At 42.7% G+C, this 12,592-nt stretch overlaps 1 pseudogene; it reads right to left on the bottom strand.

Annotated features, from left to right (window-relative positions):
- Positions 1-5,791: 5,791 nt before the first annotated feature.
- On the bottom strand, positions 5,792-6,182 carry LOC110221129 (elongin-C pseudogene; annotated as a pseudogene).
- Positions 6,183-12,592: the final 6,410 nt, after the last annotated feature.

Consider the following 12,592-nt stretch of genomic DNA (forward strand, 5'->3'; position numbering starts at 1 on the left):
GTGTGTGTGGCCTGTGGACATGTGTGCACCTCTGTGCATGTGTCTGTGCAGATGTTCAGATGTTTGTTAATGGCTGAACTTCTGTTGGACTCAGGGCTTTTCACTGACCTTTGAGTATGTCATTCACCACCTGTAGGAACAGAATTATAATGTGTATGTCCAGATCTTCTACCTGTCTCTATGTATGTGCATTTAATTATAATAGTAAGGTTTGTGAAATACTTTACCAATATCTTTTTATCTTCACTACCCTGTGAAACAGATGTTATTAGAATCCCCATGAGGAAACTGAGGTAGACTGAAGTTTAGTGACTTGTTCAGGGTCACTCAGTGTCTGAAGAAGGAATAGAACTCAGGCTGCCCTGACCCCAGGTCCAACACTTTCTCTGTTGTTTCACCTAGCTACTCTATACCTGTGAGAATGTCCATGTTCCTGGGGCTGTCCAGTGATTTATTTAAATTCTCTGGACTCATTTCCTCCAGATCATTCTCAATGTTGATTCCCTGCCCCCTCCCCCCCAGTGGCTCCCTACTCCTGGGGGTTCTGTATGTTGGTGCCAGATTTAGTATGGATTGACTTTAATCCCATGGCAGCTAAGAATCCAGAGCCCATGTGACCCACCAGCCTCAGCCTCCCCTATCAGGCACAGGCCACATCCACGTCCACATGATGTGTATCCACCTTAATTCTTTAAATGATCCAATTTAATTAGGAGCTAGGTTTTAACATGTCCCAAATCCCACACCTATATCCTAAAGGCAACATTTGTGTGGCATTCAGTCAATCTACATAACAAATAAACACAAAATTAAATATTAAACTGTCTATGCCAGATTCCATTCTGTCCTATAGAAGGAGTAGGAAAAAGTACTGTTATGACTTGTGTTGTTTCAGCATTCCTTTTTTGACTGTGACAGTCTTTAAGCAGCAATTTTCAGGTTCTTTGAGCAATTCCTGTTGCAGAAAAGACTGGTAGAAATGACCCGGCAAAGATTTTTCTTCTGTAGTCTTTTTCTCTCAAGTTGGGAAACTTGGAAGAGAAGGATGAATATTTCTCTTGGAAGTGGAGAATTGTTTCCCATCTACACTAGTTTACAGTGCTTTGTACAATTCCTGGCATGGAGTGGGTGCATAGTAAATGCTTGTTGACTGAGTGACTATGTTGGGTCTCCAGGGAGTTGACAGTGGCCTTTTATTTGCAGAGTCTGGCCTGAGTCTGGCCTGGGTAAACTTTTTGCTGCTTCCTGGTTTTTAAGGGTTTACTGATGATGCAGTGATTTCAGAAATAGGTTTTGCTTCTCATCCTATAACAATATTTAGAAGTTCCTGAGACAGTGTTTTAGGAGCCAGTGTGAAGCTTTGTAACAACATTAGTTGGGATGGATATATACATACACACACACACACACACACACACACACACACACACACACATATATAATAGTCTGCTATGATGGTCAAAAGGGCATTCACCAGGTTTTTCTTTGCAAGGCTATTCTCTGGCTTCAATCAGTTTGAAGAGGACATTGCATGGCCACAGAACTACACTGAGGGGCCGTTGTTGTGCATCTTGGCATTTCTGATCAGAGTAAATTGGCCAATTTGCAGAAGTGCAGAGAAAAATTGAAGGATATTTTGGGGCTGTAAATCTGAAAGCAGTTGGCTTATGTCTATCCATGTAAAAAAAAAATCAAACTGTCTCTAAATTCACATGGACTTTCACACAATTTAGGAAAGATTTTTGATTTGGTGAAAATATAAAAAGTGATCAGATAACGCAGACTAAAGTAATACCGTGTTCTTGAGTTATTGCCAGAGTGGTCCATCGTTGAGGGCCAGAGCTGGAGAGTCTAATACAGGATAAGGAAATTAGGTCAGAGCTTGACTCTTTCCTTTTCCGACCAGTAAGGGCTTACTTATTCAGAATATTTGGCTTGCCAACTTCCCGTGCCTAGGAGGTTAGAACACTCTGACCCTTAGGCCTTGATAGTGAGCAGGTGTGAACAATTAAGGATGCACATAAGGGCTGGGGTTAGTCACATAAGAATGGTGAACATGCCTCAGGGATGATTGTTAGCTTTCACTATATAATCCGGACCCTCAGAACAATAAATTGGTTCAGTCTTTCACTGACCCGCCTGGCCCAAGTCTCTTCATTGCACACTCCTCCATTTGATGCAACACTTAGTCTCGGGCAACAGTCCCTGAATTTGGGAGATGGGTATTGAGAGCAACTTACGGTTTTGGTCACCAAGGGTCCAATTTGTTTTCTCTTAAAGTGAGACTCCAGACTTACTCTCCCAAATCACATATACACTAGAAGGTTGGGCTTCCCAAAGCAAGGATACATTTCTCCCTCAGGGTTCTTAGGGTATCCTAGATGAGTTGAGGGTTATCTCCTCTAATGCCATCAGCTCAAACCTCCACTCTACTGAGTTCTCCCCCTCTTTTTTATTAATTTATTTTTAGTTTTCAACATTCACTTTTTTTAATTTTTTTTTTTAATTTTTAACATGTGTTTTTAAAACTTTGGGTTACAAATTTTCTCCCTTCCTCCCTCCCCACCCACCCTCATTGAAAAGGCAAGCATCTCAATACAGGTTATAGATGTGTAGTCATGCAAAACACTTCCATAGTAGTCTGTTGTGAAAAACTAAGTATATTTCCCTTCATCCTATCCTACCCCCCATTTATTCTATTCTCTCTTTTGACCCTGTCCCTCTTCAGAGGTGTTTGCTTTCAATTATCCCCTTCCCCAGTCTGCCCTTCCCTCTGTCAACCCCCTGCTCTCTTGTCCCCTTTCCCCCTTATTTTCCTGTAAGGTAAGATAGATTTCCATACCCCATTGTGTATGTTATTCCCTCCTTAAGCCAAATCCTATGAGAATAAGATTCACTCATTCCCTCTCACCTTCCCCCATTTCCCCTCCACTGTAAAAGCCTTTTCTTGTCTGTTTCATGTGAGATAATTTACCCCATTCTACTTCTCCCTTTCTCCTTCTCCCAGTATAATCCTCTCTCACCCTTTAATTTTATTTTCCAGATATCACCCCTTCATCTTCGACTCACCCTGTGCCCTCTATCTATCTATCTATACATACATATAATTTTTTCCCTCCCACTACCCTAATACTGACAAAGGACTCATGAGTTACAAATATCATCTTTCCCTGCAGGAATGTAAACAGTTTAACCTTAATAAGTCTCTTATGATTTCTCTTTCCTGTTTACCTCTTTCATGTTTCTCTTGAGTCTTGTATTTGAAAGTCAAATTATCTATTCAGCTCTGGTCTTTTCAGCAAGAATGCTTGAAAGTATCTTATTTCAGTGAATGACCATTTTTTACCCTGAAGGATTATACTCACTTTTGCTGGGTAGGTGATTCTTGGTTGTAGCCCTATCTTCTTTGCCCTCTGGAATATTGTACTCCATGCCCTCTGGACCCTTAATGTAGAAGCTGCTAAATCTTGTGTTATCCTGATTGTGTTTCCATAATACTTGAATTGTTTCTTTCTGGCTGCTTGCAATATTTTCTCCTTGACCTGGGAATTCTGGAATTTGGCTACAATATTCCTAGGAGTTTTCCTTTGGGGATCTCTTTCAGGAGGTGATGGGTGGATGCTTTCAATTTCTATTTTGCCCTCTGGTTCTAAAATATCAGGGCAGTTTTCCTTGATAATTTCTTGAAAGATGATGTCTAGGCTCTTTTTTTTGATCATGGCTTTCAGATAGTCCAATAATTTTTAAGTTCTCTCTCCTGGATCTATTTTCCAGGTCAGTTGTTTTTCCAATGAGATATTTCACATTCTCTTCTATTTTTTCATTCCTTTGGATTAGTGTTACAGTGCCTTGGTTTCTCAAATTGTCACTATCTTCCAATTTCTCCATTCTAATTTTTTAAGGAAGTATTTTCTTCAGTAAGCTTTTGGACTTCCTTTTCCATTTGGCCAATTTTGCTTTTTAGGGCATTCTTCTCCTCATTGGCTTTTTGGACCTCTTTTGCCATTTGGGTTAGGCTATTTTTTAAGGTGTTATTTTCTTCAGTATTTTTTGGGGTCTCCTTTAGCATTATTCTCAGTTTTTCCTCTACTTCTTTTACTTGCTTCTCAAAATCCTTTTTGAGCTCTTCCATGGCCTGGGACCAATTCATGTTTTTCTTGGAGGCTTTGGATGTAGGAGCTTTGGTTTCATTGTCTTCTTCTGGTTGTGTTTTGATCTTCTTTGTTACCAAAGTAAGATAATACAGTCTGACTCTTTTTGCGCTCCTTGCTCATGATCTCAGCCAATTACTTAAATTATAAACTCTTTGTTAAGGTAGGAGTCTGTTTCCAGTGTGGAAAATGTACTGTCCCAAGCTTTGGGGGTTTTGTGCAGCTGCTTTCAGAGATACTTCTAGGGACCTGCACATTTTTATTTCTTCCAAGGTGCTATGATCAAGGGTGAGGTGTTTGCTCCTTTCCTGGCCTGTGCTCTGGTCTATGAGTAACCACAAGCAGTCTTTTCTGTCTTGGAACTGTGAGGATTTTCTCTCCACAGCCACTGCAAGCTCCACCATGCCCACGTTCCTCCTTCTCCCAGGACCACCACCCAGAACTGTGACCCAGATCCAAGCATGGGCAAAGCAGGAGAATCCTGCACCAGCAGAGAGATCCCTGCAATCCCCCTCTGATCAGCCACTCGATTCTCCCTCAGTCTGTGGGCCGGAAGCTCAAAAGTGTTTGCTTCTGATTACCCTCTCCCCCAATCTACCCTCCCTTCTATCATCCTTCCCTCTCTTATTCCTTTCCCCCATATTTTCCTGTAGGGTAAGATGCATTTCCATACTCAATTGAGTGTGTATGTTATTCCCTTCCTAAGTCAAATCTGATGAGAGTACAATTCATTCATTCCCTCTCACCTCCTCCCTCTTTCCCTCCACTGTAAAAGCTTTTTCTTGCCTCTTTAATGTGAGATAATTTAGCCCATTCTACCTCTCCCTTTCTCTTTCTCCCAGTACAATCTTCTTCCTCTCTCACCCATTAATTTTATTTTTAGATATCATCCCTTCATACTCAACTCACTCTGTGCCCTCTGTCTATATATATTCCCTCCAACTACCCTAATAATGGGAAAGGTCTCATGAGTTACAAATATAATCTTTCCATGTAGAAATGTAAACAGTTCAACTTTAATAAGTCCCTTATGATTTCTCTTTCCTGTTTACCTTCTCTTGAGTCTTGTATTTGAAAATCAAATTTTCTATTCAGCTCTGGTCTTTCCATCAAGAATGCCTGAAAGTTCTCTATTTCACTGAATATCCATTTTTTCCCCTAAAGGATTATACTTAGTTTTGCTGGGTAAGTGATTCTTGGTTTTAATCCTAGCTCCTTTGACCTCTGGAATATCATATTCCAAGCCCTCTGATTCCTTAATGTAGAAGCTGCTAAATCTTGTGTTATCCTGATTGTGTTTCCACAATACTTGAATTGTTTCTTTCTGGCTGCTTGCGATATTTTCTCCTTGACCTTGGAACTCTGGAATTTGGCTATAATATTCCTAGGAACTTTTCTTTTGGGATCTTTTTCTGGAGGTGATAGGTGGATTCTTTCTATTTCTATTTTACCCTCTGGTTCTAGAACACCAGGGAAGTTTTCCTTGACAATTTCTTGAAAGATGATATCAGGGTTCTTTTTCTTTGATCATGGTTTTCAGGTAGTCTAATAATTTTTTAATTATCTCTCCTGGATCTATTTTCTAGGTCAGTTGTTTTTCTTTTTTTCTTTTTTTTTTTTGGTATTATAATTTATTTTATTTAACAATCCAGGAAGTTCACAGCCATCAGCAATTCCAGTGCAATTGAGAACTCAGGAATCTCTGTAGAGCTGTTAGTGTAGCGAACCTTGTAGGTAAAATACATGCATACTTTTGATAGCAGATGTGATGGAATTTCTCTAAAATTAACTTCATTGGTTTTGTTTTCAGCAAACTGACCTGGGCCACTTAACATGGCTTTTATTGTTCCTGATGTTAAAGCATGCTCTCTTCTTACAATCAATTCAAGACCATCAGAAGATATCAATTTCACATACATAGCATCTGGGCCCTCACACCTGCTGTATGTTTTCTCTTCTCCATCTATTATTTCCTTATGAAATTATATTTTGCTTCCACAGGAATTTTAACAAAACACCTTCTTGTCAGTTCTGCAGTGGCCACAGCTTGGTCCCTACTCACCACCACAGCCCCTGCTCCCAGGGCCATTCTCCACCCCCCTGCCCCTGGCAGGCCCCAGCCACCAGCTGCCATCTCTTCCAGGCAATGAAAGTCAGGTCAACTGTTTTTCCAATGAGATATTTCACATTGCCTTCTATTTTTTCATTCTTTTGGTTTTGTTTTATAATTTCTCAATTTCTCATAGAGTCATTAGCTGTCATTTGCTTCCATTTGCTCCATTCTAATTTTCAAGGAATTATTTTCTTTAGTGAGCTTTTGGAACTCCTTTTCCATTTGGTCAATTCTGCTTTTTAAGACATTCTTCTCATTGGCTTTTTGGACTTCTTTTGCCATTTGGGTTAGTCTATTTTTAAGGTGTTATTTTCTTCAGTATTTTGCGGGTCTCCTTTAGTAAGCTGCTGACTCTTTTTTCATGATTTTCTTGTATCACTCTCATTTCTCTTCCCAGTTTTTCCTCTACTTCTCTTACTTTATTTTCAAAATCCTTTTTGAGCTCTCCCATAGCCTGGAACTGATTCACGTTTTTCTTGGAGGATTTGGATGTAGGAGCTTTGACTTTGTTGTCTTCTTCTGGTGGTATGTTTTGATCTTTTTTATCACCAAAGATTCTATAGTCCAAGTTTTTTTCCTCTGTTTGCTCATGTTCCCAGCCAATTACTTGACTTTTTAACTCTTTGTTAAGGTAGAGCTCTGCTTCCAGTGTGGAGGGTGTACTGTCCCATGCTTTGGGGGTTTTGTGCAGTTGTCTTCAGAGATACTTCTAGGGACCTGTAAATTTTCAGTTCTTCCAAGGTGGTATGATCAAAGGAGAGGTGTTTATTCCTTTCTTGGCCTGGGCTCTGGTCTGTGAGCGACCACAAGCACTCTTTTCTGCCTTGGAACTGTGAGGAGGATTTCCTCTCTACCATACCATAAGCTCTGCCTTGCTAGCGTTCCACTTCACCACAGGACCGCTACCCAGGACTACAACCCAGATCCAAGCACAGTCAAAACAAGAGAAACCTGCCTCAGTGCCAGCAAAGAGATCCCTGTGACTCCCTCTAAACAGCTGCTTGATCTCCCCACTGTCTTTGGGCCAAGAGCTCCCGAAGCAGCCACTGCTGCCCCAGGGCTGCACTAGGGCCAGGACTGGACCAGACTTCTCTCTTACCCAGGGCCTCCAGATCTTTCTCACCAATCTTCTAAGTTGTCTTTGGTGTTTGTGGGTTAAGAAGTCTGGAAACTGCCACAGCTGCCTGTGATTCAGTCTCCTGAAGCCTGCTCCACCTTTGCCTATGTGGCCCATGCTGAACTGCACACCTCTCCCAGTCTGGCACAACAGACGTTTCCTATCAACCACTCAGGTTGTCTTGGGCTGGAAATTTGTTTCACTCTGTCTTTGTGTGGGTTCTGCTGCTCTAGAATATGTTCAGAGTCATTTTTACAGATATTTGGAGGGGTTTTGGGGAGAGCTCAAGTAAGTCATTGCTTTTACTCCACCATCTTGGCTCTGCCAGTGCTCCCCACTCTTAACCACCAATGATTAGTGACTCCATTCTAGTTAACCAATTAGCTGGGTTTTATTTTTAATAAAAAGGATATTTACTGAGAAGATACGAGAGATATTGCAAAGGTAGAAATTGACAGGATTTGATAATTGACAATGAGAAGTGGGAGAGAATAGGATCAAAAATTAAGCCAATTAGCATTTATTAAGAGACTATTATGTGTAAAACACTATGATAGGTATTGAGGAGACAAAGACAAAACAGTTCCTCTCCTCAAGAAGCTAACATTCTATTTGGGGAGATAACACATATACTGATACGTAAATGCAAAATATATGTATGTAGGAACCATTCCTCAGAGCATGCCCAGAGTTGCCCTTCCTACTCACAGTTGACTATGTGTGAGCTTTGGGGCTTGCTATTTGATGGTCCAGCAATGGAAAAACTTGCTTTGGTATAACTCCCTTGATCCTCCCTCTACTCCCAACCCATGTCCCATGACAGGAGCAAGCAAGCTGAATTAGTTAAAAGAGACAGCTTCCAAATCAGCCTCTCACTTAGTCTCTCAAAGGGCAGGGAGTACACTTTGTGCTGCAGTATGAGAAAAAGGAATTAATACTGTTCTTTAGAGGTCAAGACTATACCTGAGTCCAGAGCAGAGGGGCCCCTTTGGGAGAGGGAGTAGGTGCAGCTCCCCCCATCCCCAATCCCTTTGGTCCCAGAAGTGGTTCCTCAGTGTTAGGCATATCAGATAAATATAAAATAATTTCTGGTATTTGAGGACACTGGGAAGCTCAGGCTGCCTTGCATAAGAGGCAGCATTTCACCTGAGTCTTAAAGGAGGTAGGTAAAAGCAGAGGAAAGGAGGGAGAGTATTTCCAACATAGGAGACCAACCTGGCAAAGACATGATAATGGAAGATGGAATGAACTGTACAGGAACAGCAAGTAGGTGTGTGTCTATAGTGTGTGAAGGAGAGTAATATGTAATGAGCCTGAAGATGTAGGCTGAAGACAGATTGTAAAGGTCTTTAAATGTCAGATGTAGGAATTTCTATTTTATCCTCTAGCCAATATCGAACCTCTGAAGTTTCCTGGGCAGAGGAATGTCACAGTCATACCTGCGCTTTCAACATCAATCTAGCTAAACCTTGAGGAGGACAGAACAGAGAGGTAAGACCAAGCAGAAGGCTATTCACTGCCATAGGGCAGCAGGAGGTAATGGGGGCATGAACTGGGACAATTCAAAAGATGAGAAAGAGGGATAGATGCTAGAGGTGTCATGGAAGTCAAATCTCTAAGACCTGGCAACTGATTGGATATGAGGATTTTAGAAAAAAAATGATGAAGAGCCAAATTCAGAGGCTTCATGAGGAAGCATACCTTTCCCCTCTCAGCATAGAACTAATTGTGCTGACTGAGGCATACATTTACAAACATGGCCAATATTTAGATTTGGCTTTCTTGCTTGTATTGATTTGTTACAAAGCAAGGTTCTAATTTAGGGAGGGAGGAGTCTTTGGAAGAGATGGGAAAGTCAAAAGAGAAGAGATTATGTAAAATATTTTAAAAGAAATTAAAGAGAAGAATCAAGGATGACTCAAGTTGTGAATCTCGGTGCCTGGAAGGATGGTGGTATCCTCCATAGAAAAAGGGAAGTTTGGAGGGGATGACGTGGGTAGGGGAAAGATAATGAGTTCTTTAGGACTGAGTATGAAGTACCTATGGGACATACAGGTTGGAAATGTAGGACCAGAGCTCAGGAGAGAGAGGAGAGCTGGATTAAGACACCTTCATAGAGACAGTAGTTTAATAGTTGAATCTATGAACTGGTTAAGAAAGCATAGAAAGGGAAGATGCCTCAGAAGAGTTCTGGGTTACACCCATACATGAGGAGTGGGGGGCAGAGTACTGGTGATGATTCCAAACATAAGCTTAGAAGCTTAGTATGACAAGTCAAAATGAGCACTGAGAAAGACCAATGCATAAGAAAAACCAGAGAGGGAAAGAATCTGGAGGGAAGCAGTGATTAGCCACATCAAACACTGTAGCGGTCAAGGAGGATGGAGACGGAGGAGAGGACTTCCGATTTGAGAATTAAGATTATGTCAGTGGGACGCAAACGGAATGGAATATTCCTGCACTAGAAGAAATGATAAGTACGATGAATACAGAGAGGCATGGGAAGGCTTCCATGAACTAATGCAAAGTGAAGTAAGTAGAACCAGGAAAGCAACACACACACACACACACACACACACACACACACACACACACAGAGCTGCAACAATGTAAATGGAAACAACATCAATGAAATCATCAGAACTGAATGCTGTGAAATGGCACTAGCCATTTCAGCTAGATGGCGAAGTGGATGGAGCATCTGGAGTCAGGAGGACTCATCTTCCTGAGTTCAAATCCCTAAAATGAGCTGGATAAGAAAATGGCAAATCACACCAGCATCTTTGCCAAGAAAATCCCAAAAGAAGTCGTGGAGAGTCAGACACGACTGAAATGACTGAACAATAACAGCAAACTTGGTACCAAAAAAGAGTTATGAGAAGACACTTTTCTCCCTCGCAGAAGTGGGAGACTCTAAGCGTGGAATGTCAGGCTTTTTTCATGTTTTGATGCAAATTTTCCCCTCTTTTTTATTCTTTACCATAAGAGAGGATTATTGGGGAAGAATATGTTGGAAAATGGAGAGGATGTAAAAATGAAAGAATTCAATGCGAATTTATGTGTAAAAGAAGCAGTCACTGATAACTTTGGCAAGGGAGGTTTCCTGTGAATGAGGAGGTCAGGGGTCAAATTGCAAAGGGATGAAGAATAACAGAAGAGAAGACTGCTTTTTCTAGAAATTTGGCTGTAAAAAGAGGAGGGATCTGGGAAGAGAGTTTCTTAGGGAAGGGAAGCACTTAGTGGAAGCAGATTAGGAATCAACAGATAGGAAGAAATTGGAAAATAGAGAGGTTTGGAAACTGGAAACTGGGTAGTTTGCTGTGCTTTGGACAGTAATCCTGAAGCGAGGAGGAGAGGCAGGTTTACACAGAAAGAGAGTGGGTTGAATTTGGGACATTTTGAGGCTGAGATACTGATGGGATGCTCAAGTAGAAATATTCTAGAAGCAGTGCGATATACTTTCCTGGCCTCACCCCCATCTCTACTTTTTTCCAGGTTGGAAAAGAGAAGAGAGCATGAGGAAGGGCAAGAAAAGTCAGGCTTTACTCCTAGACTTGGCAACAGGGAGCTAGGGAGGGAGTGAAGGGGACTGTGGGGAGGGAAGGAGGAAGGAGACAGTCCCTGAGGCTGAAAGTTTGGCTGACCCACCAGCCCTCAGCCCCCAGCCCTGGCCACTGGGGAGGCCTGGGAACATGGCATTAACATGCAGCAGGGAATCATGGGCCTAATGAGTGCATCAGCATGGGCAGGGCCAGCAGGGGATGTGGACAGCGAGAAGGGGAAGGAGTGGAAGAGGAAGGGAATGCCTCCAGGGGCTTCACTTGCCTTGGAGGAAAATGGGAAAGAGGGGGATGCAGGCAGGCCATCAGGATGGACCGAGGGACTCAGGGAGGGTCCCTCCAGCCCCTTCTAGCTTCCTCCAGGCCATTTTCCCTGAACCAGCAATGGAAAAGCTGGGTGCTGCAGGGGGGAGGGAGAGGAGAGAGCTTCTTTCCCCTCTCAGCCATTGAGCTGAATGGCAGGCTGAGGTCTCAAGACAGATTTCAAGCCCCAGGAGATGTCAGCCCTCCTCCTGTAACCCTCAGGGCTCCCCGCATGGCCCTGGTCCTGCTGAGCTTCTCTTCCACCACACCCAGGAGTCCAGCTTGTCCCTTCTCTGCTCCCTACCCTGGACATCCCAGGGAAGACCAATACCCACTGTGGCCCTTACCCTTTAGGACCCCAGAGACAGAGCCTGGGCCTAGATAACCTGGGCCCTGGACTCCCTTGTTGGGATAAGCTTTGCAGCCTTATAGTTCAGGAAATAAGCTTCTTCCTATGCAGCACAGTCAGCCCCTGATCCTGGGCCTGGAGCCTGATCTCTGCCAGTCTGATCTTCCAGGCTGACCCAGAATATCAAAGCTGGAAGGGGCCTTCGGGGTCATCTAGTCCAGCCTTCAGAAAATTGGGGCCCAGAGAGGGCTATGGACTTACCTAAAGACACACAGCAGAGCCAGGACTAGCAAGAGAAAGGTCTCCTGATTCCCAGCTTAGTGTTCCTTCCAATGCATCATCCCTCTGTCTTCCTATTTGATTTTATTTATTTATTAATTTAAGGCAAATGGGGTTAAGTGACTTGTCCAGGGTCACACAGCTACTAAGGGTCAAGTGCTTGGTCTGAGGCTGAATTTGAACTCAGGTCCTCCTGACTTCAGGGCCGGTGCTCTATCCACTGCCCCACCTAGCTGCCCCTTGTCTTCCTCTTTTAAAAGGTCACAGCGAGCTCCAGACAGTGGAGATAAAGATAAGGACCACGCCTGAGCCCTTCTGTGGGACAGGGCTTTCTGAAGGAGGTTCAGCATGGTCTCATACTTTTTCTTCCCTCCCAATTAGAACTCTTTTGTCCTATATTGTACTAACCCTTTGCTTGGGGCCTGCTGATGGCCAGCAGCTGATAAATTCACCCTGGGCTAATAAGACCTTGGGGAATCATGGTTTTTTGGTTTGGGTTTTTTTGAGGATTTTGGTTGGTTTTTTTGAGCTCCTCTAGTCCAAGCAACATATTTGATTTCACCAGTAATGGAGAATGATGGGAAATCCTGGTGCAGGAAAGAGAGTCCTGCATTGGAGGCCAGCAGACCTGAGATTCTGAATTCTGGTCCTAGTAATACCACTGACTGTGTGACCTTGGCTAAGTCATTGTCTTTCTCTGAGCCTCACTATTCTGGGAAA

This window comes from Phascolarctos cinereus, unplaced genomic scaffold (assembly GCF_003287225.1).
Source record: "Phascolarctos cinereus isolate Bilbo 61053 unplaced genomic scaffold, phaCin_HiC Scaffold_9;HRSCAF=440, whole genome shotgun sequence".
Taxonomy (NCBI): domain Eukaryota; kingdom Metazoa; phylum Chordata; class Mammalia; order Diprotodontia; family Phascolarctidae; genus Phascolarctos; species Phascolarctos cinereus.